This window comes from Saimiri boliviensis, chromosome 4 (genome assembly GCF_048565385.1).
Source record: "Saimiri boliviensis isolate mSaiBol1 chromosome 4, mSaiBol1.pri, whole genome shotgun sequence".
NCBI lineage: Eukaryota > Metazoa > Chordata > Mammalia > Primates > Cebidae > Saimiri > Saimiri boliviensis.
The window spans coordinates 6,256,043-6,281,122 of NC_133452.1; the positions used below are offsets into that span (position 1 = coordinate 6,256,043).

The window sequence follows — 25,080 nt, forward strand, 5'->3', positions numbered from 1 at the left end:
GATTCATGTGAGTCTATTTTTCTGTATGCTGTAAGGTAGGGATTCAACTTCATTCTTTTGTATATGAATACCCAGTTGTCCAGGCACCCTTTGCTAAAGAGTTTGTTTTTCCCCATTTAATGGTCTTGGCACTTTTGTCAAAAATCACTTAACAACAAACATATGGGTGTATATCTGCATTCTCAATTCTATTTCATGGTCAATGTGTCTTTCCTTATGCTGATACCATAAAATTTTGAGGGTAAAAACTTTGTAGTAAGTTTTAAAACCAAGAAGGGTGAATCTTGCAACTTCGTTCTTATTTTTCAAGATGATTTTACTTATTCTGGGTCCCATGCATTTCCATATGAATTATAAGAAGAGCTTTTCAATTTCTTTGGAAAAAAAAAAAAAGAGAGACAGCTTGAATTTTGATAGGGATTGCATAGAACTTGTACATCAATTTGCTGTATACTCTTATTCTAACAATAGTGTCTTCAAATCTATGAACATGTGTCATTGCCTTTATTTATGCCTTATTGTTTTTCAGTGGCATTTTAACCTTTAAGTGTACAAGTTTTATACTTCTTTAAGTTTATTTCTATGAATTTTATTTTTATGCTATTGTAAATGAAAATGATTTTTTTATTTCATCTTCAAAGGTGAGTTCCTAATACATAGAAAAATGATATGTGTGTAATAATGTATCCTATGACCTCACTGCATTCATTTATTAGACCAAATAGTATTTTTAACAAATTCCTTAGAATTTTCTATATATAAGATTATGTTATCTGCAAATAGAGATAATTATATTTCTCCTTTTTCAATCTGAATGCATTCTATTTATTTATTTATTTACTTTTGCCTAATTTCTCTGTCTAGCATCTTTAGTACAATATTGAACAGAGGCAGCAAAATGAATATCCTTGTCTTGTTCCTGATTTTAGGAGGAAAACTTTCAGTCTTTCACAATTAAGATTGATGCAGATTTTTCATAAATGCCCATTATCAGTTTGAGGAAGTCCCTTATATTCCTGGTTTATTGAGTATTTTTATCATGAAAAACTTTGGAATTTTGTCAAGTATTTTTATCCTGAATTTTTACAATCTGGTTTTGTACAGTGGTTTGTTGCAATTATCGAATCAACTTTGCAATCCTGTGATAAATACTACTTGGGAATAACGTAAAATTTGTTTCATATGCTTCTGGGTTCCTTTTTGTAATATTGTATTGAGGATGTTCATAAAGGATATTGATTGGTAATTTTGTTTTTATGATGCCTTTGGATAGTTTTAGTATCAGGGTAAAATTGGCCTCATAGAATAAGATAAGAAGGGTTCCTTTGTCTTCTCTCTTTTGATAAGTGTATAAGAATAATTTGTGTTAATTATTCATTAAATATTTGGTATAATTCATCATTAAAATTATCCAGTTCTGGTCTTCATTTTCTGAGAAATTCTTTGAGAATTAATTCAATCTCTTAGTTGTTACAGATCTGTTCAGAACTTCTAAGTTCTAATACAAGAACATCAGTTTTAATAATTTGTGTTTTTTGAAACTCATCCATTTTATCTAGACAGTTTAATTTGCTTGCATACAATTGCTAATAGTTTTCATTTATAATCCTTCAAATTTCTGTGCTATTGGTAGTAATGCCTCCTCTTTTAGTCCTAATAGAAACTATTTAAATCTTCTTCTTTTCTTTTGGTCAGTCTAGCTAGAGGTTTTTTAATGTTAATTTATTTCCATTCTAAACTCTCTAAGCACTGCTTTAATGGCATCTCATAGTTTTTATGTATGTTATCTTTTCATATCTATCCATCTCAAAGTATTTTCTTATTTACATGATTTCTTCTTTAAGCCATGTAGGAATGTATTGTTTACTTTCCACACATGTCTAAGTTTCCCAAATTTTCTCCTGCTTTTTTATTTTTAAATGTATTTCTTTGTGATTAGGGTACATACTTTGTATGATTTCAATCCTCCCAATTTTATTGAAAACTGTTTTATGACTTGATATATGGCCTATCTTGCAGAATATTCATTGTGTACTTGGAAAGAATGTAAATTCTTCTGTCCTTGGGTGACAATTTCTAGAAATATCTGTTAGGTCTTTCTGGTTTATAATGGTGCTCATTTCCTCTATTTGTTTGTTTATATCCTGGCTACAGTTTTGATCATTGTTGAAAGTAGAGTGTTAAAATCCCCAAGCATTATTTTAAATTTTAGATTTCTCTCTTCAATTCTGTCAGTTGTTTCGTGTTTCTTTTTTAGTGTTCTGTTACTAGTTAGCTATATATTTATAATCATTTTTCTTCTTTATGGATTAACATTATCATTAGAAAATACATGAATAACAATTGTTGTCTTAAAGTCTATTTGTCTGAGATTAGTATAACTATTCTGGCTCTCTTTTCACTACTGTTTTTGTGGTATATTTGTGTCTTTTTACTTCAACTTAGTTGTTTATTTGATTCTAAAGTGTCTATATTAGATGGGATAGTTGGATCATACTTTTGTAAAACTAGTCTTCCAATCTTTGCCTTTTTATGAGAGTGTTTAATATATTAATCCATTTACATTTAATGTAATTACTACTAATATAGATTTGCATCTGCCATTTTACCATTCTTTTTTTATAGTTTTATTTCTCTTTTTCTCTCTTTCTTCATTGTTGTCTCATTTCTGTTAAATAAATATTTTATAGTATACTGCTACAAGTAGTATGCAAAAAAAATGCTCTTAAGTAGCTTTATTTCTTCCACTCTATTTTGTGTTGCTGTTGTCACATATTTTTATATTATGTCATATTTTCTAGGGAATCTTTCATTTCAGTCATTATACCTTTCAAATTCAGAATTTCTGTTTAGTTCTTTGAAATATGATTTTTACCTCTTTGTTTGTACTTTTATTAGGTGAAGCATCATTCTCATATTTTTCATTAGTTTTTTAGACATGATTTTTTTTTAAGGTCTTTGTGAATATTTAGCATAGCCAATTTAATGTCTTTGTCTAGTAAGTCCAATGTGTAGGCTTCTTCAAGGAAGCCTTTCATGGTATAAGGACCATACTTCATTGTGTCTTTGCATGACTTACATTTTTTTTTCTTGAAAATTACATTTTCAATAACATAATGTGACTAACTCAGATATCAAATTCTCACACCTCCCCAGAACCTTTTGTTTTAGCTTTTTTTTTTTTTTGTAGTTACCATTTTCTTGTTTTGAGTTTTATGAAGTACTTCTGCAAAGTTTGTGTTCATTGTCATATGTGACTACAAAAGTCTCTGCCCAGGTAGCTTAGAGGTCAGTTAATGGATTGAACAAAGATTGCCTTTAATGCTTATATCAAATAAGTCTTTTACTATTGCCAAGGGGATTTCTGTGGGTGTTGAGGCATTGATTATATCATTGCCTGGTCTACATGTTTTCACCTCTACCTTAGCCTTTGCCTCCTGCTTTGCAGAATGTCAAGATTAGCCAGCGGGAGCCTGGAATCCTCTCAGACGTTTCCTTAGCAAGTCCTGAGCATGAGCACTGCCTTGGGCATGTGCCTAGCCTTCTGGATTTCCAGGAACATTTCATAGCATATAAAAAACCCCATGGGTATCTAATATCCTACCTTTTACTTAAATGTTTTTGGTCCATTTATGGTTCATCCAAACTATTATTAGCTACCTTTAGAGTGTGAAGTGAATAAAGGGCCTATTTTGTTTTGTTTCATTTTAATGACATTCACCTCTAGGAAAAATATTTGTTGTTGTTGTTGTTGTTGTTGTTGTTGTTGTTGTTTTCCCAGTAAAAGTACTCTGAGTCAAATCAAATACAGAATGTCTTACAAGTAGGTTCTTGATCAAATAATGACAATTTTCTGGGTATAAGACCTTTAAAGAACTCTAGCACCATTCATTCTACTCCCTTGATTGCTGCCAGTCTATTGGTTTTCACTAAAAATGTGGGCCACTATTTTTCAAGGATATTGTGGAAGTGGAAAGTGGGTGATGGAAATATGGCAAATGAAAACACCACAAAACCAACTGTTCTTGCCAAGATTTGCCATTTTTCTTGAATAAATGCTTCTCTGATTTCTGTAAACCTTTGGTCAATCTCCACAGTTCTTAAGATGTTTATTCTGATAATTTTCCTTTTGAATTTTTTTCAAATTTTCTCACCACTTTTATGGCAGACAAAATAATATTGGGAGAACCTTACTTCACCACATTTACTGGCATCACTTCTTATGTACTGTTAATAGTTTACTGACAAAATGTTCCCACTGAGCACTGACAGTTTCTTTCTTAGCACTCAGGCCATACAGCTAATATTTATACAGATGCCTAGGGGTAGAAATGTTGAGACTGTGTCCCACCATGGGCCCCAGTGCTGTTCATGCGGAGCCCCTCCTCTCTCTCCCCAGACTAACTGCTGTTGCCACAGCTGCAGCTTCTACTCCACTGTCCTCACTGCCATCTGAGCCCAGGTTCATCCCATAAGCTCTTTCTCAGGCCCATGTGGTATACTAGAGTGCCCAGGCTTGTGTACACATGCCGGCTGACAAGGCCAAATGTTCAGCCTACACATTGCCTTTTTGTATATCTCCTCTGCTCCCCTGCATGCAGATTGTTCCATTGGCCTTTACTTGCAAAATACAAGTTCAAATATAAAATTTTTAAGAATTTCAGTACAGTGTCAGCATAATTCCCAGCGTGCTTCCCTTTGAGTGAGCAGAGTCCTGTGCCACTGCATGGGACACCTACCCAGGAAGACAATGATGGCCATGCTTTTCTTTACATGAAAAAGACTTTTATGTTTCCTTTTCTCTTGTTGTCATTCTTACATGAAGACAGAGAGAGAGATAGACAGACAGACAGATGTATGTGTTTTTTTCTTCTACCTCCTTCTTTGGTAGCATAGGAATCTCATAAAATATCTTACGAAGAAATAGTAAGAGCAATATAATTTACATAGTATCTGGCACCAACAGATATCCTATAAGTGATCATCCCTTCACCCATTCCACCTTTCCTTCCCACTATTAATTGGGTAATGCTTTCCATTTCTGAAATATTGACAGGTTTTTACCTTTGAACTCTCTGTTTTTATTGCTCCTTTTTTCCCTTGAATGTTAATAGTTCTTTGAAGTTTTCAGTGCTCCTTTTCAGAGGTTCTGACATATTTTACCTGGCTATTAAGTAAGAGTCTTATTACCTTCTTTCTTCAAGTTGGAACCACCTACATAGACATGTTCTATTGTTCATTGCACTCTTAATAATTCTTCATTTCAATTATAGTGATTTATTACATGTCACTTGAACCGTTAACAAGCAATCATTTATAGATCAAGCTTAGGTTATTTTATTTTTAATTTAAAAATGCAGTCACATTGCGACATGCAATAATATTTGTTGTTAAAACACTAAGAATCCATTTTCTCTCATTTTTTTCTATGAATAATTTTCTTAGAATCATACATTGGAAACTGGTTACATCTTTTCTTCATGAATGTTAAATACCTACCCATTACTGCTTGAATTAATCTTGTGAAATAATAATTGGTATATTCAGTTAGCTAACTCTTCAACTCAGAAAATTTTTTGCCTTCAAAATGTCTTTAGAATGCCTAATAATTTAAATTGAGTTCAAATACTGAAGGTCTATCTTGGAAATATACTGCACTCAGTGTTAGGCTAAATGTGTGGATAAGGCATGTCTGTGAATTATAAAGAATCACCGTTGCTGGGCACACCTGTGTAGTCACCGAGCACCCCTGTGGGTCGCGCCTGTAATCCCAGCACTTTGGGAGGCCAAGGTGGATGGGTAACCTGAGGTCAGGAATTTGAGACCAGCCTAGCTAACGTGGTGTAACTCCATCTCTACTTAAAATACACAAATTAGCTTGGGCATGGTGGTGGTTGCCTGTAATCCCAGCAACTCAGGAAGCTGAGGCAAGAAAATTGCTTGAACCCGGGAGGTGGAGGTTGCAGTGAGCAGAGATTGCGCCATTGCACTCCAGCCTTGGCAACAAAAGTGAAACTCTGTCTCAAAAAAAAAAAAAAAAAAAAAATCACAATCTAGTTAAAATGTATATGCATATGCATATCCATGTAAACATTATTTACATGTATGTAAATAACATGCAGATCTGTACAAACATCTAAATATATTTACATGTAAATCAATCTGTGGCCAGAATGGACTTCACCAACCCAGAAGTGAAAGAGAAATAAGGTTTACTTGCAAGCACAGAAGACCCTTAGCCCCTTTGCTCCCTGCCTCTTCCTCCTTCGCCTGAGCTCAGCCTCTATGACTGCCTGGACCCTCACAATGAATCCTTTCCACCCTGGGCACCACATATCATGCCAGAACCACTGCTGTCCTGCTTGCCAAGGTGGATCTTTACCAACAGAAGATAAGAGGGCTAGAGTTGCTTCCTCCCCTGATCACTCCACCCTTAGCATAGAATTAACCTTCTCTTCATTTGTCCCAGTCCATCCAGCTTTGAACTTTTAACTACACTTTATTAAAATGTCATGGGTAGCTTAAGGAAATGACAATGGAAGAAGAAAAGAAAAAAATTCTTTGCAACAGTTTATCCATGGAATTACTTTCAGAGTGACTGGCCCAGAATAATTTTTATGATTTTTCTTTTTTGAGACAGATTTTCACTCTTATTTCCCAAACTGCAGTGCAATGGCATGATCTCAGCTCACTGCAGCATCCACCTGCCAGATTCAAGCAATTCTCTTGCCTCGGCCTCCCGAGTAGCTGGGAGTACAGGCATGCACCACCATGCCTGACTAATTTTTGTATTTTTAGTAGAGACAGGATTCTGTCATGTTGTTCAGGCTGGTCTTGAACTCCTGACCTCAGGTGATCTGCCTGCCTCAGCCTCCCAAAGTGCTGGAAGTACAAGCATGAGCCATTGCACCTGGCTTTATGATTTCTTTAGTGGGTACATCTCTGCTTGGCTACAAGGTTGCCTCACTGCCCGCTCTAGAAAATGGCCAACTTATCTACATATCAGACCTCAAGGCAAGGTACTGTTGTGGTGGGCTAGTCCATTAGACTCCACATATTTATTTAAATTATTTATGGATTATGTATTCTATGCCAGGCACTATTTGGAGCACTTAGAACACACCACTGAGCAAAATAATCTGAGATCCCTGCCCTCATAGACACATGCATCCTATTGGAGAAATATATGCAATAAGTAATAAAGGTAATAGACACAGAAATTAAATAATATGTTACAGGATGATAATTTCTATAAAAGAGAAAAAGAAGTAAATTATGTTAAGGGGAAACCAAAGTGCTTAAGCTTAAGGAAAGGAGGATGTTGCATTTCTGAGTCGACATCGTGTAGACAGGCCTCATTGAGAAAGAATGTTCGAGCAATGTCTTGGAAGAGGTCATGGAGTGAGCCATGAGAATATATGAAGGGAAGAACATTCCAGAAATGAGAAGTAGTCGGGACATGGAGAAAGTGGTGAGGAAAGGACGACTCCAGCAGTGTTTTGAAGAAGTTGAATAAGTGAATAAGGCACACTTAGCTGTAATGAATGACAACCTGGTAGTCAGCTAACTTCAGCAATTTACTGTGATCACAGTATCTCTGCTCAAGATATTGGTCTTGGAATGAACTTGTAACTAACTCTCAAAAACCACTCTAAGTGAATCCATTATAGTGTGGTAATGTAATAGTTGTTAACTCACAGTAAGCAGAATTCTCATACTGTGGAAGTATGGGAGAAGAGATTAATACTAAATATGAAAGAAGAATATAAGATAGTTTTCTAAAGGGAATGAAAATTAGTCTAGTTCTTGTTAGATGCTGCCTCTGTTTTTCCCTTAGGAATTAAGAGAGACACAATTTACATACACTAGGTAGAGACACAAATCAGAGACCTGAACCTCCTTATATAGCAGTACATTTCCTGGTTTTCTCAACCATTGTAGACTCTGCTCCCTCTTATCCTTATGGAGTTGAACCACACCTCGAGTCCAGCATCCGCTCACCTTTACTCTCTGCTTTAACAGTTAGGATTGGTTCATCGGTGGTGTGGCCCCTGCCTCTACTGTTTCTGTGGTCTTAGCCACTGGCAGCCCCTCCCTCTGCAGTGTTGCTCAACAAGCAGCCAGCCATCACCTCCTACTTCATTCAGGTCCCCTCCCAGACTAGCCCTCAGTAGAGGTTGGCCTGAAATCTCCTTTTGAAGCAGGAGTTGCCAGATTTGACAGATGGCTATAGAAAGGAAGGCAATTCCAAGAGAGGAAGCTGAAGAGAGGCCAAATGGTGAACATATTTTAATTATGTTTCTGATAAAGAGGCATTGCAGCAGTAAAAGCCTCAGAAGGAAATGGATCTCTCTGAACTAATGTTAGTACAGAGTAAGAAATATTTACTGAAGAGTCTATTTATGAGGATATGAGCAGCGTGCAGGGAATCCCAGTGGTTAGTGCAGCAATGTGGGGCTAATCCTGGTGGCACAGCAGACGCCTAAACCTAGGGGAGGGGAGTACTGGAGCCTGGAGACAACCAGGAAGAGGAGGCAAGTGTGGAGAAGACCGTTTTGAGAGGAAATTTGTCAGTGAGAGAAGTGAGACCTGCATGCTCCAGCATCCATCGTACGTCATGAATCAACTTCTTTTGCTGCTAGAATAGCACTAGTTATGTAGGATCCTTGGAGAAATGAAAAAACAGATCACTTTTGGTGTTCCTGGTTCTGAGTCAAGAGGCAAAGCAAGCCCAAGCAACCTCACAGGGAGGGGACTTGGGTAATAAATAACTTACCTCAACCCTTTTCACTCTATTCCCCTTCCTGAGCTCCCCATGAGCCAAATCTAGATGAAAGTTTGAGGGCAGTTGGGTGTATTGATTGCAGCTTTCCTGGTCAGTCTCCTGGGGCAGAGCACACAGTAAGCAGATCTGGAGGCCCAGGGAGGACATCACAGAACAGAACAGCAAGCCCATACCTGGGTCTTGAGTTAGTTTCCTGGGGTGGCCATAGCAGTGTCATAAACAAGATGGTTTAAAGCAACAGAAATTTGCATTTTATCCTGGGGTGGCGGCTCACTCCTGGAATCCCAGCACTTTGGGAGGCCGAGGCAAGAGGATCACCTGAGGTCAGGAATTTGAAACCAGCCTAGCAAACATGGTGAAACCCCTTCTCTACTAAAAATACAAAAATTAGCTGACTGTAGTGGTGCACGCCTATAGTCTCAGCTACTTGGGAGGCTGTGGCAGGAGTATCCCTTGAACTTGGGAGGCAGAGGTTGCAGTGAGCGGAGATTGTGGCACTGTACTCCAGCCTGGGAAAAAGAGTAAGAATCGATCTCAAACAAAGAAAACAAAGAAAAAGAAATTTGTATCTCAGGTTCAGAGTAGGCTACAGGTCTGAACTTGAGATGTTGGTGGGGCCACGCCCTCTAAAACCTGCAGAGGAACCCTTCCTTGCCGCTTCCTGGCTTCCAGTACTTGGCTGACAACCGTTGGTGTCCTTGGCTTGTAGATGCATCCCTGCCACCCCGTCTTTACACAGCCTTCCTCCTGTGTCTCTGTCTTTTCACACAGCCTGCTTTCAATCAGGGCACAGGTCATACTGGATTAGCCACCTACTCCAGTATGACTACAACTTAACTAATTACATCTGCTATGACCATACTTCCAAATAAGATAGGTTGCAAGATACTAGGGGTTAGGACTTGAACATGTCATTTTTGGAGGAGACATAATTCAACTAATGTGGAAAAGATAGGCATATTATGCAAAGATTTGATTAGGAGATAAATGAAACGAGCAATAATGTTAACATATTATAGAAGTTAGGAAATAAAATATGAAAGAAACATTAGCAAAGTAAATGGCCGCGGTTACCGCTGTGCCCAGAATTGTTTGTAATATTCACGCGGTGAGTGAGGCTAGTGCCTAGTAGCCACATCTGTAGCTAACAGAACTAAAGTCCACATAACCTCCTAAGTGACACATTAAATAATGTCTATTCACTTCTGTCATATTTGCAACAAAACTTTTAAACTGTAAAAGTCAGAAGTTAGAATTCTATGAGAACATAAGTATCTTCTCTCATATTTACATAATGCATCTACACACAAAAGCCTACTAACTTAGAAAATATTTAAAGAGGTCAAGCATGGAGGTTCACACCTGTAATCCCAGCAGTTGGAAAGCCAACGTGGGAGGTTTATTTGAACCCAGGAGTTCAAGACCAGCCTAGGTGATATAAAAATAAAAAATAAAATATGTCAAAGAAATTATTGCTCCTTATGAGAATCCACCCATGTCACTGCACTTCCTTTTAGAAAGGATCAGTTTGGGAAATGTACCAAACACGTCATTTAGCTTCTCAATTACGTTACTTGCTTGATACATTCGCATGGATATCTATGACTCTCTCTGTAGCCAATATTATTGGCAGATAGCTCTTGGTTTGGTTGTTTCCGCTATTTTAAGGGGCAATTTGAATCACTGTAGAGTCAGCATAATTGCTTGTAAGAAACTTACAAGCATTCCAGGAAACACAGAAAAATCCTGCTACAGATTATCTGAAGGTTGCCATGGACCACTGCCTCTGTGGGGACTCATGTGTATCTGCTGCAGCCAGATGTCTGTGTTTTCATAATGTCAAGGAGGAGGACGTGGAAATGGCTGGATCGGGTTGGGGAGACCCCTAAGTATTCACGATCCAGCACACAGTTTGATGGTTCACAGGGCCTTGGTGAATCAAACATTATTTGCAAAACATTTGTAAAGCTGAGTTGTAGCCCTCAAATTTTATTTTCCTAGGAAAAGAAAAATAATTAAACATCTTCAGAGTTTGCTTTGACTTCTGTAAATTTAACAAGCTGTGCTTTCACAGACCCCTTCTGGAGATTGCAGAGTCTTTAAAACCAGTAGGGGCCTTATCATTTGGGAAACAAAAGCTTACATTCCTAAGAGCCAAGGAGGGGCCCTAAGAACACATCTGCTGTACTAATTTGACCAGTGCTTCTATCTTCAGGAATCCAAGGTCTAATTTTGCTTACCTAAAAAGTAAGACATGAAAGAATAAATTAGGTCATTCCTGGATCAATTGGTTAAAAAAATAACAATAAATACTAACCTAAAATGACAGGTTTTTCTGTAACAGTCCAGTTGGGGGGAATGAAAGGGTCCATTGATCACTCTGTTGGGTGAGAGAACAGGATGATCCATGCTGAAGGATATCATGCTATCACACTGAGGGACAACTTTTAGCCCAGAGAGATAGAGTATGCAAAATACATTGTGAATTATATATTGTTATAAATATATATAATATATAACTAGGTGAATTAAATTTAAAAGAGTTTAATTGAACAAAGAGCAAACCGGGCAGTCTCCCAACCCCGAGTAGGCTCAGAGACTCCAGCACAGCCATGCAGTAGAAGATTTATAGACAGAAAAGTTAAAGTGACATACAGAAAATAGAAGTGAGATACAGAAATAGCCAGATTGCTTACAGGTTGGAGTTTGCTTTATTGCAACATGGTTTCAACAGTTGGCCACCTTTGATGAGCCAAAACTCAGTGATTAACATGAGAGTAAGCTGCAGTCTGTAGACAACTCCATTTAGGTTACAGTTCACAATGTACTGAGAAACTTTTAGGCCAAACTTAAAATATATAAGGAGGCAGATTTAGGCTAAACTTGATTTAACATTATATATACACATATAATGTTACATAATTACATTACCTGCCAGATAATAACAGAAAAATTCTTGGTTCTTTCAGAAAACCTTTGTCATTTGATTTCTGCAGAGTTTGCTGCCTTCTCTATTAGAGGTAGAGGGTACATGTAAAGTGAGTCCAATATGATCTCTGTATTAGTCTGTTCTCGTGCTATTATGAGGAAATAGCCAAGACTAGGTAATTTATTTAAAAAATAGGTTTAATTGAATCACAGTTCTACATGGCTGGAGAGGCCTCAGGAAACTTGCAGCCATGGCAGAAGGCACTCCACCAGGCAGCAAGAGAGAGAATGAGGGCCAGTAGGGGAAATGCCAATGGTTATAAAAGCATCAGATCTCATGAGACTCACTCATTATTATGGGAACAGCAGGGGAAACTGCCCCTATGATTCAGTTACCACCACCTGGTCCTACCCTTGACATGTGAGGATTATTACAGTTCAAGGTGAGATTTGTGTGGGGACACAGAACCAAACCATATCAGTGCCTGATCCCAGAACCACATATTTAGAAGGGTAGTAGACCAGCAAATAATTCCTGACATTATAAGACAAAAGAGATAGTTAAACAGGGAGTAAAGAGATAGAGGCAAATTTGGATTCAGAAAACCAAGAATGACTTTAGAATGAAGAGAAATTTTGAAATGCCCCTTATAGGAAGAATAAGATTTTAGTATGCTGGGAGGAAGATAGGAATTCTGGGTTGAGGGAATTACGTGAACATGACCAAGGCAATGGGAATAGTGCTCAGCCTGTCCACATGCATTGAAGGCAGGGTCTGCAAACCTTTCCTGTAAAGGGCCATATTGTAGTGTTACAGCCTCTGCAGGCCACGTGGTCTCAATTGCAGCCACTCAAATCTATAGCCATAGTAGAAAGGCAGCCTAGACTCTGGAGAACACATAAATGGTGAGCATGGCTGGGGTCCAGTAAAACTTTACAAAGCAGGTGGCACGCAGCCATGGTTTGCTACCTCTAAACAACATGAGAAAAGAGATTTTTCTCTTTTTTCTTCACAAGTTTATCTCAAATACCTAGCTCAGTGCCTGACACATAGTGCATGTTCAGTGAACATCTGTTAAATGATGAATAAAAAAAGAAATAGAGCCTGAAGCTGGACAAATAGCATAGGACCACATCAAAGAACCCATGACTGTCATCGTAAGAAGACTTGGTTTTACTCTGCACACAGAGAGAGACCACTGAGATCACTTCGCATCTCAGGATGGCATCTTGGCAGATGAGATGATGGATTTAAAAGCTAAGATATTTGGGGCAAAAAGTTAGGTTGCACATTGCAACCCATGTGAGAGGAAACAGCTCCTGAGCTAGAACCTGAGTTTTGGGCCTAAGTAATATATTCCTTTCAGAACCTGAGCCTGCAGGACTCAGCCACATGCTAAAGAGCAGAGGAAAAACTTGGTGACCATGGCTGGGCCACTCTGTAAATCACAGAAGCCAGGATGTCTGCAGCAATGAGTAGGCAAGGTGTTTAATTCTGAAAAGTCAGGTGTGGTTGAAGGTGATGCATCCACATGTAAATGTCATGTCAAGTAGGTTATTAGAAAATTGGGTTATTAGAAAGTTCTTCTCTTGAGAAATAATTAAATGTGACAGATTCTGTCATATACATTATCAGTGAGTTCTTCTGCCTGTAGTAGACTTACCTGCATGGCATTTAGAGGATGGTTCCCAAGCCTCCATTTAGATAAGAAGGAAAACGAAGCCAGGAACCTCTATGGAAATTGTTTTCGTCTTGCATACATCATGGGTCATCACACTCAACTACCTGCCAGATGTATAATTTATATAGAAAGCTTTACAAACAGGAACAACTCCAAAAAAGTAATAATAACCCAAAACAATGATAAAAGTAGCAATTTGGTGGAGTTTCCATGAAGTTGATATTATTGAAGCAGGAAAAAGCTTTGACATTGGAGGCTTCAAACTTGACAGAAAAGCCAAGGGAAAAGTTTTCAGTTCTTTACCATCTAGGTCTCCAGTGCAGCAGCTAACAACAAATGTCACTGACAGCTGTGCAGTGTGGAGAGAGAGATCTCTGGAGACCAAAAGTACATGCAGTTGCTATTTTACTTATGATTCTCTTCCTCAAACACTGTTCTCTGTCATTACCCTTGCAAGAAGAAACACTGATGAGAGCCACAGTGAAATTAGGTCAGAAATTTACAAATGAATTTAATTCTGTAGAAATCGAGGTATAGCTTAAAAGTCTAGAAAGGAAGCGAAGTCAAAGGTTCAGTATTCTTGCCTCTTCGTGAAGACCATGGTGTATGTTTTATAATTGTTTTCTCCTTTCTCTAAATAGGCACCCCCAAAATGTTGTTTCTGAGTCTTCTATTTTCTAAAGAAAAGGTTACACACTCAAATTGTTGCAGGGACCAAGCAGGTAACATCAGTGTGGATAAAGTAGGCCATGAATTAAAAAAAAAAAAAAAATGGAGTGGAGGGTGAGAGTGGACCATCAGAGAGGACCAGGCATTTCTTTGAAAAGATGTGCGAGATGGGAAGCTGCAATTCAGTTCAACCGGAACGTGTCTTTGTGTTATTAGCTACTACTGCTTTTATTCAGAGAAACTCATATATACATTTTATGTGAAATCTATGAGTGCTTAAAAAGTTGACTTTTTAAAAAAAATATACATGGTCAAACAAAAGGTATCCGTATGTCCTCAATTAGTTATTTCATGTTGTGAGTCATTTTCTTGTGGGAGATCACTGATGAATTGTTCAAAAATTAATCACGATTACCTTTTGTTTTGAATAAATGTATTTGTGCAAATTACATAGGATCTGAATCAGGGAAGAACAGAATATCATTTAGGGAGAGTTATCATGAGAACTAACACTTTCATTGTATTAACCATGTTCCATGTAATATTCTAAGTGTTTTATGATATGGCAACTCCTTTAGATCTCAGAGCAGCTTTGCCAATAAAGTACTATAAATAAGTCACTCAACTTTACACAGCCTCTATGTGACAAATATCAAAGTGGAAGGTCAGAAGGATAACTCCAGTTCCTTTGCTGTAACCACTATCCAGTCATTTTGCATATTCATTCTGGGATGGCATAGAGTCATGTAGCCTATCTGATATTAGTTTTCTTACTGCTCAAATGGGCCTTACTATCTGCCCCATGTGGGTGTTGTGATATAAAAATAGATCAGATAGATGAGGTTCTTGTGTGCTACCAACTGTTATTCAAACATAAATCGTTATAAAAAATTTGGTATAAGGTACAGACAGTGTAATGGCTATCTTTTTGTTTCTTTGTTTTTCGTTTTTGTGTGTGTGCTTTGTTTTGTTTTTGTTTTTTTGTTTCTTCTCAGTGTGCCTCCACTTCCTGCCACTTCCAGCCACTTAAGATTCCGGTGAGTTCCAGAATGTCCTCCACAGTTTTGTGGCCATCACGCAGGAGCGTGAATTAACATCCTGCTTTATAAATCAGAATCACCTTTTAAAAGTCGACTCTCTGTAGGTGTGCTAGTAATTATTCCTGCTATACTGGAGATGAAAGAAAGTGTGGTCTAACCATGGTGATCTGCCTCAAATAGGAAACTGAATTACTAATCGATGCAGAGTAGCAAAGGTGTTATTATTCTCACTGCTTTGGGAGTGAAATATTCTGCCAGAGATAAGGAGAAAAATGAAAAATATGCAGCTGAATCTGAAGCTCCACCCAATGTGCTAAAAGTCAACTGTATCAAAAACAGAGAGCCAATGCCAGGAAAGAATGGAATATTTAAAAGTGCGCTTCTGACACTTTGTCCAGGGAAAGCTGACAACCAAAGTAGAGCCAGTTTTGTGAGACAGTAAGGCTGATAAAAGCACAGAGTCTTAATGAATATTCTTATATAGCTCTCCAAGAGGGATTGGTCAGATGGTGGGGGCACAGCAGGAGGAGCCCACCTGGTGGCAGCAGGGTGCCCTAGAGCTGGCCTCTCTGAGCTTAGGCTGCAGCACCTCAGAAGGTGACCATTTAAAATGAGCTGATATTGAAAACACTTAGCTCAGTGCCTGGCACATAGCACTCAATCAGTGTTAGCTCCACCTATTATTAACTCGAGAAACTAGAAACATGGGCTGGGCCATCCAAAAAATGAACATAATATGTGGTCATAACATCCATTTCTGAGGTAAATGACTGACCAAAAGGGCCATTGTAACTGTAACTCTGTAGCATGTGAACAATTTCTTTCTTAAAAAAAAAAAAGTATCTTACTTCTTAAAATCTTAAGAATAGCAATAAACTATCCCTACAGTCCAGATAATGTAGTAGATTGCACAAATGGCCAGAACACTTTACTTCCCATGACTGTGCCTTTATAATGTGATTCTTATGTGACTGCAGCATCTCTACTCCTTCCCCAACCAGAAGAGGAAGCTCTTTTCCCATTTCATAAATCTGGTCTGGCTCTGTCCCTCCCTTTGGCCAATAGAATACAGTAGACATGACCTTGCACTAGTTCTGAGACAAGTCCCAAGAAGTGTGCACATCCCACTTCCTCTCTCAGAAGCAGTGTGTGAATAGCCTGCACTGGCGTGCTGAAGATGGAGGCCGGGTCCCAGTTGAAGATGACCTCTGCCTGCCCACAAGTAGCCTGGGAGTTGACCTTTGATATATAAAGGAGCTTTACCCAGGTTAGAAGAACCATTAAACCGAGTGTTACCCAGAACTGCAAGCTAAAAAGATGCGTATTTGTCAAACTACTGTGTCTTGAGGTGGTTTGTTTCTCAACAAAAACAAACTGAACATTTTCAGACCCAGAAAGGCAGTGAACCTGAGTTTGCGTTACACCCTCCACCATCCAGCTGAGTCTGCTGAGGCAGCATCCATTACTTTGCACAGCCTGTAACAGATCAGCATTACTAGACAACAGCTGGCCAAGAATTGTCTCTTTCATGTTAAAGGGACAATAAATAATGTTCTGTTATTGATCCAGGTGTGTCAACTGCTAGACTAGAGTCAGAAGTTCTGTGAATGTTGAATAGAGCAGCTGCAGATTTCTTTATTCCAAAAACTTGGACATTCATAGAATTATACTTCAAAATGTTGTCACAATTTGACATGAACAGTGACACCGAAAATAGGCATTAAAGAAAAACCCAGATTCATTGATTTGCAAAACTAGGGACAAATATGTTTCTTAGTGTTCATTCCTTCTCCTTCAGAGGCCTTTGGGGAATAAGCTGAAAAACCAAGTTACCAGGAAAACACAATCAAGTTCTGCTTATGGCATGAGGAATGTTTTTATGTTGATTGTATCTAACTATAAAGAGCGTACATTACATGCAAGGGCTGCTATAACAAAATACAAAAGACTGGGTGGTTTACATGACAGAAATATATTTCTTCAGGCTGGAAGTCCAAGATGAAGATGTTGGCAGGCTTGGCTCCTTCTGAGGCTCTGGGAAAACATCTTTTCCTGGCCTCTCTCCTTGGCTTTGTGGATGGCTGTGTTGTCCCTGTGTCCTCACCTAATCTTCTCTCTGTACCTGTGTCTAAATTTCCTCTTTTTATAAAGATACCAGTCATATTCTATTTGACCCACCCTAGTGACCTCATTTCCACTTAGTTACCTGTTTAAAGACCATCTCCCCAGACAGTCACATTCAGTTTTAGTCAGATCTGGCTGCTAATACAGAATACCACAGGCTATGCCTCAAAGTTCTGGAGACAAGAAGTCCAAGATCAAGGCACCAGCAGATGAGTGTCTGGTGTGAGTCTCTTTCTGGTCTGCTGATGGCCATCTTCTGGTTGTGGCCTTACATGGCAGAGAGAAAAATCATCTGTCTTGTGTCTCTTAGTATACAGCACTAACACCATTCAGGAGGAATTCACCCTCATTACCTAGTTACCACAACATTGGGGATTAGGATTTCAACATACGAAGTTGGAGGGAATACAGACATTTGGTCCATCACTATTCTGAGGTGTTGGGGGTAAGAATTTCCACATATGATTTTTTTATTATTGCGGACACAATACAGTTTATAATAATGGCAAACATGGAAAGAAAGAAAACAAAGAAACAAACAAAAAAACACGTTAAATGCAGAACAGAAAATGCTAAACAGAATGAGATGACCTAAAAGTATACAATAAGCGAATTACAAGCTTTTACTTTTAAACCTCCAAAAACTACAACATGCACCATTTCCATGATGCAGAGGAGAATGGATCTTATTTTCTGCATTAGATAAGAGGTAATAAACCCTGCAAGTACTTACACAGTCTTGGTGGAAATACACTAGCATTTTCTTTTCTTAAAAAAAGAAATATATTCAAAAGAAGTGCATCCTCATCCTCATTTTTAAACTACAGCTCTTTGTAATGTCAACTTTGAGGGTTATTCAGTAACATAAATTAGTTTATTTGTTTTCTAATAGAAAAATCTTACTTAAACATCTTATGGTGGAGGAAGCTTGCAAAAAAGATGCAAGGTAATATGGCCATGAGCTTGAATTATATTTACTCTTATCTTATTCACTTGTCACATTCATCTGTGCACTAGGCATTGAGCTGGGCATTGGAATGGCTGACATTTTTGAGACCAAATTGTGCTGTGATATCATGATATCTGCTCTATTTATTGTAAGTATAAAATAAGGCATACAGATTTTGTTGTAATTTTCATTCAATTGAATCACAATTGTGTTTACATGGTCTTATTATTTCACAGTGATTTTTCTACAGAAATAAGATGCTGTTCTTTCACTCAGTGAGCTTTTACACTAGTAGGAAAGACTGAAATATTTAAAAGAAAAAAAAAGAAAGAAACAAATACATAATGCTACTGGGACAGATTAAAAGTAGCTGCCGATTTTTTGATTCTTTTAAAAGTGTGGGCCTATTTTCTGTCCCCTTGGTTTTTGCATAAGCTTCATGATGCCTGCCTAATAGAAAACAGTGAAAGGCAGGTTGTGTCAGTTTTCAAGCCCAGATGTTAAGGGAATGGTAACCTCTGCTTCTCTCCTTTGGACACTTGCTCTGTAACCCGGTTGCCATGCCATGAGAAAGCATAAGCAGCTACACAGGGAAATTCATTTGGAGAAAAAGCAAGACCCCTGCCAAGAATCTCAGTTGAAATTCCAGCCAAACTCCAGCATGAACTTATCAGCCATTTGAGTGAGAAAATAAGTTCTATGACATGAAGCTGAGAAGAACTGTTCCTGCTGAGCCCTGTCCACATTTCAGATTGTAGCAAAATAAATGATTGTTATTGCTTTAAATCACAAAGCTTTCGTGAATAAATACCAGAACAACCATAAACTTCTATGAAGGAAATATCCTGACAGCCATGAAAACAAATATAATAACATCTGATTTTCTCTGAAGGTTTAACAAAAAATGCTCTCATTTAAATATATTATATTAAAAGATAAGCTCTCAGATTATAAGAGTATCACTGGATAAGCATTTGAAAAGAGCACATGTTTTCTACTTGGTTGGACTAAATCATAGCTATTTGTGAAATATCACAAATGTTTGGGCATGTGTACATAAATTCTAGATTGGAATTTTTGTTTTACAAATACTTTCACACTTGTCCACTTTTTAAACCATACAATCCTAAGAATGTTATGAGTTTTTGTAGGCATCAACTTTCAGTTTTTATATTATATTTGAAAATTGTAACGTTTGATTATTATATACGTCTTTCTTAGTCAGGTTTTTAAATTGCGTTTGCCAGTCCTTCAGGTTTGTTTCCTTAAAGTAACATATTTCTGGACTTTGTTTCCTTGTAATTTGACAGTTTTTCATAGAGTAATTTATTTATTTGCATTTGTAGCTCTGATTACTATATTTGGTTTTATGATTTCCTCTGTCTTATTAAAATAGATGAGAGCCTAGTTTTTATTCCAAATAGTCTGAAAAGTACAAGATAGAATCCATGCCAACTTTTTTCTTTTTCATAATATTAATTACCAAAGGAAATCAATAGAACATACGTAAATGTTATATTAATCTCTTTTCGTAGAAATTTTATCATTTAGAAAGTGCTTTTATAAATATTGTTTTCTCGTTCTTATTAATGTTGTTTTATTCTCATTTTTACTTGATGAAATTAAGATTAAGAGGTTTATTGATTTGTTAAAGTCACATCACCACTGGTTGTGAAGTGGACTCAAACGTGTGTCTTCTTCATAGAAAAAGAGAAACCAAAATACCTTTGTTCTGTGTAGTCTACCATAATCATGAAGGGAGCAAGTGTTGGGGGATGGGATAGTTGGTTCCTGATTCTGTCCATGTGGACAGCCTTTCATCTGGGGGACACTTGTGGTCACTAATCAAACCCCAACTCTCCACTTCAGCCTCAGCCAGTAGAGGAGGTATGATTCATCTGACTGCTCATTTTGGGAAGACAGATGAGGTGAATCAGCCAGCCATGCCCCTCTTCCTTCTGAGTGTAGCTGCTGGTCCACCACGGACAAGGTCCCTTCTTGATTTCTCCAGGCCAAGTGTTTTGGAACCCATGTGCCAACCTTATCAGTAGACACCTGCCTGGGTCCAACACTTTGGGTGAGTAGGTAATCAATTTGTCTTGGTCAGTGATTCTGATACCTGAATACCACTTGTCCATGCATGGGATACCCTTCTCCATCACTGATTCGTTAATAATAAAAGGAATATTCTGTTCTCCCAACGTCCTAATTTCTGGGTTTTATTCCTTTGTCAGTTCAGAATGCAGACATAAAAGAGGTATGTGTGTTATTTGTGAGGGAGACCTCTTGAACCTCAAGAGTAAATGTGTGAAACAATTTGAATCTTCTTTCTTAATTTAGATTTTGTGAGAGAAATGACCTACAGTAGCCTATAACTATGACGACACTATTATGTCATCTGCAGTAACAAACGTTGGCTCTCAAAAGGTTTCCTCCACTAGTTCAAAAGTAGGTCAGCAAAAGCTCATAGTTATTGAAATAATTTAAGGGGAGGAGGATTATATTTAAATGATTCTTAAAACAAAGACAATCCATTTAGTCAGCTAAGCCATTTAAGGAACCGTTTTGGGTCTAAGATATGATAACATAAGTATATGAATATTCTATAACATCATCATCTTAACTTCTGTTTCAGGTCAGAATTTAATAGCACAGAGCTTTGTGAAAATGAATTGCATATACCCATACACTCTGGCATTTCCAAATCAGAACATGGAAAAGCAAAATGGCAACACTTTTTTTCAACAAATATTTAGCTAGTGCCAACCATGTGTAATTAACTGAAAGAGGAATGCAAAATAAATTAGAGATGGACCTTGACCACCAAGAGTTTATTCTCTGAAAGGAAATATGGCAAGTGTATACAATTCTAAAATATATGGTAAAATATGTTTTGCCTTAAAAACCTACAGTTAAACTATGATGGGGATTTGGAGAAGGAGGGCAGCTTTCATTTTGGGCAGAGGAGGGTAGAGGATAAAGGAAGGGAGAGAAGAGGCAGCACTGATGTTGGGTCTGAGAACTGGGGGAGAGATATTAGGTGGAAAGTCAGGGGGAACCTCCAGGAAAAGCCAATGAGTTAGAGTGGATTGAGTTAATACAATCATGGAAGAGATCTTTCTCTTAATTTCCAAATAATTTAAAATAAACTGTAACAGAAGCTCACAGTACATGCCACACACATCTAGGAGTGTGCAGAATAAGGAGCCAAAACAAGAAACAAGAAATGGCTGCACTCATGTAGCACAAAGAGCCCCTAAGGAGAATGAAAATAAGACTTAGACAAGGAGACGAGCCCAAGTCATTGAGGGCTGGGAATATGAAAGCAGAGAGTATTTCCTCTTGGCCTTTTGGCTAAGACCAAGTGAAAGTAGAGAGTTTGGATCGCTTCTTCTTCTTCTTCTTCTTCTTCTTCTTCTTATTATTATTATTATTATTGTTATCATTGTCCTCCTCCTCTTCCTCCTCCTCCTCCTTCTTCTTTTTTTTTTCTTTTTTTTTTTTTTCTGTGTTTCTTTTGATACTGGGTTCACTCTGTCACCCAGGTTGGAGTACAGTGGTGTAACTATAGCTCACTTCAGTCTCAACCTCCTAAACTCAAGCGATTCTTCCGTCACAGCCTCCCAGGTAGCTGAGACCATAGGTGTGTGCCACCAGGCCTGACTGATTTTTAAAATGTTTTCTAGAGATTGGGTCTTGTTATGATGCCCAGGCTGGTCTGGAACTCCTGGGCTCAAGTGAATCTTCTGCCTCAGCCTCCCAAAGTCCTGGTATTACAGGTCCGAGCCACTGCACCTGGCTTCTGGACTACATATTCTTTACTTGAATGGAGACCTACTAAGGGCTTTGGAACAGGTTAGTGCCTCAAATCAGGGGTGTGCTTGAAGTGCATGAGGCCAAATTGAAGGTGGGGAGGCCATCACAATGACCTAGGGCCATGTATCACAGGTAGAAAATGCCTCGGTGCCAGCAATATTCATGGGTTGAGGGCAGGTGTAACAGACGTGCGAGGGAAATAAAAAGGAATCACCAATTGGTAGAAAACCAAGTTGGAGGAGAGCAGGGGGTGAGGGGTGAAGGAAGAGGGAGTTCCTCTCTGGAGGCATCGAAATGATCCACCTTCTCTTTCTTCTCATGCAGTTACCCACATGAATACACTAAGAGCTGAAAAGAAGCTCCACATGTTCTCTCCAAATCAATTCAATAGCACTTTTGGTCCCTAATTTTAGGAGGCCCAAGGGTGCCTTCTATCATAAAATTTCTCAAGGGGAAGAACTCCAGCGACTTCCCGGGAGCCAAAGCCACCCAACCCACCCAGCATCTGCCTGCTCAACATGCTCTTTGCCCTCGTGCCCATCACTCACTTTCCAGTTCAGTCTGTGTTCAGTGTCAGCAAGATTCTGGAAGCATCTTACCCTTCAGCTTCCCCCTGGAGTAACTGTAAGTCACACATTGTTTAATAGGTGTGTCATACTGTCGGTTGTATTCCAGTGAAATCTGCATTTGGGGCTTGAGTCTTACTGATTCCTAATACAGTGTTTCTATATGTAAATGTGTAGAGCACCATGGTTTACTGCTTGATACACCTGCCAGTTCATTTGTCACTACTAAGCAACAAATTAGTTCATTACTTGTTTTCCAAAGAAGGCAAAATAAACTGCAGCAAACAGTCATGGCACATAAACGGAATACTAATCTCACCACAGAAAGCCTCCTTTATTATTTTGAATTTTAAAAGAATATAGAAAAGGAGCCATCTCCGACTATGCTACACAAAGGCAAAGTGATAAGAACAAGCTTAATGTTAATTGTTCAGCCCAAGAAACGATTTCTTGTCTGGTCATTTTGGTCACTGAATTTTCATTATTGTAGATTCCCCAATAGCAAATAAATGGTAGGCATTAATATTCATAACTATGTGAGGTAGGATAAATACTATTAATCTGAGTTCACAGAGCATAAATCTGAGACTCAAGAAGGTTAAGTAGCCAGCCCAACAGCTCCAGCTCGTGGCACATCCCCTGACGTGTTTAAAAAAGAAATCTAAAAGTTTATGTTAGAAATTCTCTATGCTTTTCATTGCAATGATTTGTCAACCCAAGTCACTTGTTATTTGCCTCTATGTTTCTAAAGATCCTCACCAGAGAAAGAAAATTGCCTTAGCTGCATTTTTAAGAAAGCGTAGAGGGAGTGATTCTGAAGTTTCTAGGGTATGACATTGGAGTTGACATTTCAAATCAGAGTGCAGGTGTTTATAAAAGATAGAGGAACCTGGACTGTGACTGCCTAGAAATGGTCTCATTTTGCATACCAGAGAATGGAAGCATCTATTACTTCTACTCCAGAAACCCTAGCTAAGTTGCTTAAGAGGGAGAATCATTTTGATAAAAGAACACGTGGTCCCATTATCTCTGAAGGGCCTAGAATAAAAGCTTCAATTTAAAAAAAAAAAAAAAAGATGAATAAATACTTACAATGAGCTAGGCACAATGCCCAGTGGAAAAGCACACTCAGTCCTAGTAAAAGAAGACACTTTAAGCACTCAGGGCAGTATTTCTCTCTCCATTCAAGTGATATGGGAGAATAATTTGTGCTCTTAAAGAACTTCATGATCGCAAGAACAAAAATGTTTTAAAAAGAGGCATTTCTTTATAAGGGAAAATAAGGTTCATCTTTTAATGGTTTTTAGATATTTTTAACCATCCCTCTCAATGAGGAGAAGAAAAAGTGATAAGAAATATAATGGGGAATGGGGCATTTTTCCTGATTCAGGCCATAATGAGCTGATATTTTTGTTAGTTATAAAAACGTTTGCTGAAAATCTTTTTGTTCTTCCCAGTCTTTAACATGTAATAGGAATTGATGTTATTTGCATGATCATCATGACTTCTTTTCATAGCAACTCCTCTTATTGAAATAGCTGAACATTTAATAAATATCAGATTTTTTAAATAATTACTTTTAACTTCAGAAACATGATAGAAACTACTGCATGACAGTGCATCTAAAAGCCTGTCTTATCCCCAAGACTCATGAATCAAGTAACAGAATACCTTTCTGAGGCCATTCTTTTTGCAGCAGCAAAGGAAGTGTGTGCATCTGGTGAATGAGCCATCTGTCTCAAAGCCTGTAGCCCCAATGCCACAGCACTCTCATCAATAGATGTCTGGATTCCAATTGGCCGTGTGGGTGGCAGGCACTAACACCTCGTTTTGATGAAAGAGCCCTACAATGTCATTACCAAGGGCGACATTTTACTAGCAATCAGACATAGCACTCTTATCTAGAAAGTCACTCAGCCTTCATCAAGGGTGCACCCCCTGCTCTAGGAGAATGCATGAGGCATTCTTTCTGCTACAGCCACCTAGCCATTTTTAGAACTGCTGCCCAAAATGCGTGTCTTAACATGAGGCAGCTGCTGACACTGATCGAGTTCCTTGTCTGTGCTTATCTTGTCACGGGAACAAATTTTCAGGCTTATATATGGCGATGGTCCTAATCAATCACGGACCAGGTTTCTTGGCTTCCCAGTGCTTGATAGTTGTGGAAAATCCATTCACAGAAACCTGCAAAGGTGGAAGAAGATGACGTTAAATAAATGGAGGAAAGAAAGAATTTACTCAGTAACTCAAATGTTTCATAAAGTAATCTAACTCTTGTTACACAGAAGAAGGCACAGAGATTTGGCACGTCTTGCAGAAATCAGTCACTAAAGATTTTGTATAAAAGATAGCAAAACCTGGACCATGAGTGTCTACAAATGGTCTTATTTTGCATACCAGAGAATGGGAGCAGCTATAACTTCTATTCCAGAAACCCTGGTTAAGTTACTTTTTTTGCAAAGACATTGCAAAAAACAAGAGGCACAGAGTCCCCGAAGTGCAGGCAGGTCTGACGGGTTCC

At 38.2% G+C, this 25,080-nt stretch overlaps 1 long non-coding RNA gene across 1 annotated transcript in view; it reads left to right on the forward strand.

Annotated features, from left to right (window-relative positions):
- The window catches only part of LOC141584222 (uncharacterized), a 46,128-nt gene that overhangs the window by 19,309 nt on the left and 1,739 nt on the right, over positions 1-25,080 (forward strand). Inside the window, exons 3-6 of the long non-coding RNA XR_012517127.1 lie at positions 18,246-18,325; positions 20,047-20,254; positions 21,864-22,032; positions 22,318-22,617. This is a non-coding gene — a long non-coding RNA (uncharacterized LOC141584222). The remainder of the gene's footprint in view (positions 1-18,245; positions 18,326-20,046; positions 20,255-21,863; positions 22,033-22,317; positions 22,618-25,080) is intronic.